At 48.2% G+C, this 6,181-nt stretch overlaps 2 non-coding genes across 2 annotated transcripts; both read left to right on the forward strand.

The window, feature by feature from the left end:
- The first annotated feature begins 695 nt into the window (after nt 1–695).
- Nucleotides 696–2,597, forward strand: LOC125076505. Its single transcript, XR_007120463.1, has one exon. It is a non-coding gene; the product is annotated as a small subunit ribosomal RNA (ribosomal RNA).
- A 457-nt stretch (nt 2,598–3,054) lies between these two features.
- Nucleotides 3,055–3,211, forward strand: LOC125076504. Its single transcript, XR_007120462.1, has one exon. It is a non-coding gene; the product is annotated as a 5.8S ribosomal RNA (ribosomal RNA).
- The last annotated feature ends 2,970 nt before the right edge of the window (nt 3,212–6,181 follow it).

Consider the following 6,181-nt stretch of genomic DNA (forward strand, 5'->3'; position numbering starts at 1 on the left):
TCATGCGCTCTTCCTCTTATCGTCGTCGTCGTCGCTCTCGCTACAATCTATCCTCATGGAATAAATGTTGATTCATTGTAGTCGATCTGCGACGTCGCGACGATATGAGAAAACGTTAGAGACGGAGTTCTTAAAAGATTCAGTGTATTCGTATAGTGTGTATAATTTTTATATTATATATGAACGGTCGTTTCTAAAATTCTTTTTGTTAATTTTTACATTTATCATGTACAAAAAATACACAACCCGAGTATCGGTACGATCACTCAAACACCGGGCGTCGATCCCAATGTTTTACGATAATAATCGTTGAACAATACATACGTACACGTCGTGTGCGAAGTGTTATTTTGAAAAAAAAACTCGATCTCGTTTAGAACGTTCGAATTCGTGACCGTTATGTGTCATTATGTGAAGACGCCTCCGCCGCCGCCGCCGCCGCCGCCGCTGTCGTCGCGTTATATATTATAGCGCACGCACGCGCGCGCGCGTGCTTAAAGCGCGTTTGTGTCTCATATAAATTTTTATAAGAGTCAACCGTTAAAATCTATCGCGTCTAACGCGATCGACGATACGGTGAGACGCTCGTTTCATACTGTGCGTATATTGTACATGCATGCATAAGTTTGTGTGTATTTTATATGCGAATATGAAACGAGAAGAGTAATTGACGACTTCAACAAGTCTCGGTTAGCTCCCTGGTTGATCCTGCCAGTAGTTATATGCTTGTCTCAAAGATTAAGCCATGCATGTCTCAGTGCAAGCCGTATTAAGGCGATACCGCGAATGGCTCAATATATCAGTTTTGGTTCCTTAGATCTTACTCAGTTACTTGGATAACTGTGGTAATTCTAGAGCTAATACATGCAATCAGAACTCTGACCAGTGATGGGATGAGTGCTTTTATTAGATCAAAACCAATCGACGGAGGGCGTCTCGTCCGAAGTCGTTAATTTTGATGAATCTGGATAACTTTTGCCGATCGCATGGTCCAGTACCGGCGACGCATCTTTCAAATGTCTGCCTTATCAACTTTCGATGGTAGTTTCTGCGACTACCATGGTTGTCACGGGTAACGGGGAATCAGGGTTCGATTCCGGAGAGGGAGCCTGAGAAACGGCTACCACATCCAAGGAAGGCAGCAGGCGCGCAAATTACCCACTCCCGGCACGGGGAGGTAGTGACGAAAAATAACGATACGGGACTCTTTCGAGGCCTCGTAATCGGAATGAGTACACTTTAAATATTTTAACGAGGAACAATTGGAGGGCAAGTCTGGTGCCAGCAGCCGCGGTAATTCCAGCTCCAATAGCGTATACTAAAATTGTTGCGGTTAAAAAGCTCGTAGTTGCATTTGTGCGCCGCGCTGTCGGTGCACCGCATCCGCGGTGATACTGACACGTCTGCGGAGCATATCGTCGGTGAGCCGGCGGTAAAACGCCGGTTCAATATCAAAATCCTATCGCGGTGCTCTTCAGTGAGTGTCGAGATGGGCCGACAATTTTACTTTGAACAAATTAGAGTGCTCAAAGCGGGCTCAAAATGCCGCTTGAATATTTCGTGCATGGAATAATAGAATATGATCTCGGTTCTATTTTGTTGGTTTTCAGAACTCCGAGGTAATGATTAATAGGGATAACTGGGGGCATTCGTATTGCGACGTTAGAGGTGAAATTCTTGGATCGTCGCAAGACGAACATCAGCGAAAGCATTTGCCAAAGGTGTTTTCATCAATCAAGAACGAAAGTTAGAGGTTCGAAGGCGATTAGATACCGCCCTAGTTCTAACCGTAAATATGTCATCTAGCGATCCGCCGACGTTACTACAATGGCTCGGCGGGCAGCTTCCGGGAAACCAAAGATTTTGGACTCCGGGGGGAGTATGGTTGCAAAGCTGAAACTTAAAGGAATTGACGGAAGGGCACCACCAGGAGTGGAGCCTGCGGCTTAATTTGACTCAACACGGGAAATCTCACCAGGCCCGGACACCGGAAGGATTGACAGATTAATAGCTCTTTCTTGATTCGGTGGGTGGTGGTGCATGGCCGTTCTTAGTTGGTGGAGCGATTTGTCTGGTTAATTCCGGTAACGAACGAGACTCTAGCCTGCTAAATAGGCGTCGTCATTTAGGTGTGCTCGATTTCGGTCGAGCAACTCACTGGCGGCGTATTAAAATTCTTCTTAGAGGGACCGGCGGCTTCGAGCCGCACGAGATTGAGCAATAACAGGTCTGTGATGCCCTTAGATGTCCTGGGCCGCACGCGCGCTACACTGAAGGAATCAGCATGTTCTCCCTGGCCTAGAGGCCCGGGCAACCCGTTGAAACTCCTTCGTGCTGGGGATTGGGGTTTGCAATTATCCCCATAAACGAGGAATTCCTAGTAAGCGCGAGTCATAAGCTCGCGTTGATTACGTCCCTGCCCTTTGTACACACCGCCCGTCGCTACTACCGATTGAATGATTTAGTGAGGTCTTCGGACCGACACGCGGTGGCTTCACGGCCGTCGGCGTTGCTGGGAAGTTGACCAAACTTGATCATTTAGAGGAAGTAAAAGTCGTAACAAGGTTTCCGTAGGGGAACCTGCGGAAGGATCATTAACGTAAATTATCAATCTCGAAAGAGTGCGATAATGAACGATAATAAAATTCTAAAACACAAATATCGACGTTCGGAATGTGTCGTTTCGATGCGAGGACGCGATTCTCACTCTCTCTCTCACACAGCAGTGTGTCCGAGTCAGAGTCCAGAGTCGTGTAACGCGTCCTATTCTGATATTTTTCGATGTCGATTTCGAGGAAAGTACGATGTGTTAACGCACATCGTCATCTTCAAATAAAATGTATATTTCTTTTTTTTTTTTTTTGTACTTTTTTTTTTTTTTAACTTTTTTTTTTTTTTTTTTTTAATTTTTTGAATTTTTCTCTGTATACTAAAAATAAGAGAAAAAAACAAAAAAAAAAATAAAAATAAAAAAAAAATAAACTCATATCACTGGCGTATAGAATCGTTCGAGTGATCGTAGAAATTATAAAAATAAAACAAATTAAAAACCATTACCCTGGACGGTGGATCACTTGGCTCGCGGGTCGATGAAGAACGCAGTTAACTGCGCGTCATAGTGTGAACTGCAGGACACATTTGAACATCGACATTTCGAACGCACATTGCGGTCCGTGGAGAAACATCCAGGACCACTCCTGTCTGAGGGCCGGCTGTATAAAAATATAAACCACACTGTTCAATGTTTAATGTCGTAATGTCTATTATTTCGTAACCGACTCAATAGACTGACTGACGTTTCTCGAACATATGACGGTATCCGCGTTCGATGTGTTATATTACGTGTTTAAATATACTTAATATAAATCTCGTTTCTCGGTCCGTTCAAATATAACAAATACGATGTGTATGTATGTTTACGTTTACATGCGTGTGTGTGTATATATTATTTATATTTTTATATACGCGTTCGTGTGTACGTTTACGTCACGGAGTTTCGTTATGCGACGTCAGAGAGGACTGAGAGCGTCGCTCGTCGCCAGACGAGGAGCGCCCATCACCGACCTTTCGATCGTTTCATTGAGTTGTTCTCGATCAAAGAGGGTAATCGGAGTTTAGGTGATCTCTTCGTCTCGTGATTATCGAGTACGTGCGTTTCTTTTGTTCATACTCTAATGTCAAAATTTCGAATACAAAAGCCTCCGCGATCGTTACGACGTATACGAGACGAACGTGTTTATATGATGTGTAAATAAAGCGCGCTCGCATCGTTGAACGTGATGACATCGAAACATTCGTATATATATATATTGTATATATATCGAGTAGGCGGACTCGACGTCCGAAGAGCGCGTCGACGCGACGTCGGAACGATCGGAATGAAAATTCTCTCGTCTCGACGAAAGCGGCGCCGGCGCGTTGACGGATATCGCGTCTGCCTCGTTTTTTTTATCGTTGGCCTCAGATCAGGGAGGATCACCCGCCGAATTTAAGCATATTAGTAAGCGGAGGAAAAGAAACTAACCAGGATTTCCTTAGTAGCGGCGAGCGAACAGGAAATAGCCCAGCACTGAATCCCGCGGTTGTAACGATCGCGGGAGATGTGGTGTTCGGGAGGTATCGCTTTCTCGTCGTCGCCACTCCTGTCCAAGTTCGTCTTGAACGGGGCCGTTTTCCCGTAGAGGGTGCCAGGCCCGTAGCGACGGAGCGAGCGGCGAGAGGTACGCTCCTCAGAGTCGGGTTGCTTGAGAGTGCAGCCCTAAGTGGGTGGTAAACTCATCTAAGGCTAAATATTACCGCGAGACCGATAGCGAACAAGTACCGTGAGGGAAAGTTGAAAAGAACTTTGAAGAGAGAGTTCAAGAGTACGTGAAACCGTTCAGGGGTAAACCTGCGAAACTCGAATGAACGAACGGAGAGATTCATCGTCATTCGACGGCGTACGGGCGCGCGCCTCGATGTCTCATACCTCCCCTCGCGGGTGCGTCGTGGGGCACGGGTCGCGTCCGTCGACGTTCGTCGACGGCGTGCACTTCTCTCTCAGTAATACATCGCGACCCGTTCGATGTCGGTCTAAGCGCCGTTCGGGAGTCCAGTCGTCGTGTTCGCGCACGTCTATTGGACCGTGACGGTGCCGACCGGGCCGTCGGACGGTAGTACAAAATCGTACTTATAATCCGAATCGCGCACGCGTCTCACGCGCGTCGGCCCGACGCAAGCGAACGGCGTTTGTCGATGTCCTGCCCGAGTGCGGACGTCGACGCGGCGCTGCTGTCGTCGCTGCCGTGTTGTCTCGGACTGTGCGCGTATCCGTCTGCGATGATTCATTTTCGGGCACTCGCAGGACCCGTCTTGAAACACGGACCAAGGAGTCTAGCATGTGTGCGAGTCATTGAGATATTTATACATAAAACTGAAAGGCGCAACGAAAGTGAAGGCGCGCGCTAAACACGCGCGCTCAGGGAGGATGGAGCTTCGGTCTCGATCGATCTCTCGCACTCCCGAGGCGTCTCGTTTCCAATCCGTGAATGCAGGCGCGCTCTGAGCACAGATGCTGGACCCGAAAGATGGTGAACTATGCCTGGTCAGGTCGAAGTCAGGGGAAACCCTGATGGAGGACCGTAGCGATTCTGACGTGCAAATCGATCGTCGGAACTGGGTATTGGGCGAAAGACTAATCGAACCATCTAGTAGCTGGTTCCGTCCGAAGTTTCCCTCAGGATAGCTGGCGTCGATAATTAACAGTCCCATCCGGTAAAGCGAATGATTAGAGGCATTGGGGCCGAAACGACCTCAACCTATTCTCAAACTTTAAATGGGTGAGAACTCCGGCTTACTCGAACGATGGAAGCCGGAGATCTGATGACGGTGCCAAGTGGGCCAATTTTGGTAAGCAGAACTGGCGCTGTGGGATGGAACCAAACGTAGTGTTAAGGCGCCTAAAAAACGCTCATGGGACACCATGAAAGGCGTTGGTCGCTCATGACAGCAGGACGGTGGCCATGGAAGTCGGAATCCGCTAAGGAGTGTGCAACGACTCACCTGCCGAAGCAACCAGCCCTGAAAATGGATGGCGCTGAAGCGTTTTGCCTATACACTACCGTTACGGGCACGTGCGACGTTGTACGTTTGCGTCATTATGCCGTAACGAGTAGGACGTGCGCGGCGGAGTGCGCAGAAGGGTCTGGGCGTGAGCCCGCTTGGAGCCTCCGTCGGTGCAGATCTTGGTGGTAGTAGCAAATACTCCAGCGAGGGCCCTGGAGGACTGACGTGGAGAAGGGTTTCGCGGGAACAGTAGTTGCTCGCGAGTCAGTCGATCCTAAGCTCAAGGAGAGATCTTATGTCGATGTGGCGTGTTTTTTTATGTTACGTTATTTTTTGTTTGTCGTTTATTCGTCAATTCGAGAGGAATGTGATATAACGAAATAACGCCCTTCGAGCGAAAGGGAATCCGGTTCCTATTCCGGAACCCGGCAGCGGAACCGTTTCAATAATCGTTCCCTCGTTTCAAAGCGAGTGTTCGACGGGGAAACCAAAGTGGCCTGAAGACGCCGCCGGAGGGGTCCGGGAAGAGTTTCTTTTCTGCCTGAGCGTTCGAGTTCCATGGAATCCTATAGAAGGGAGATATGGTTCGGAACGCGAAGAGCACCGCATTTGCGGCGGTGTCCGGATACTCAATCTG

The sequence above is a fragment of the Vanessa atalanta genome, unplaced genomic scaffold (genome assembly GCF_905147765.1).
Source record: "Vanessa atalanta unplaced genomic scaffold, ilVanAtal1.2, whole genome shotgun sequence".
Taxonomy (NCBI): domain Eukaryota; kingdom Metazoa; phylum Arthropoda; class Insecta; order Lepidoptera; family Nymphalidae; genus Vanessa; species Vanessa atalanta.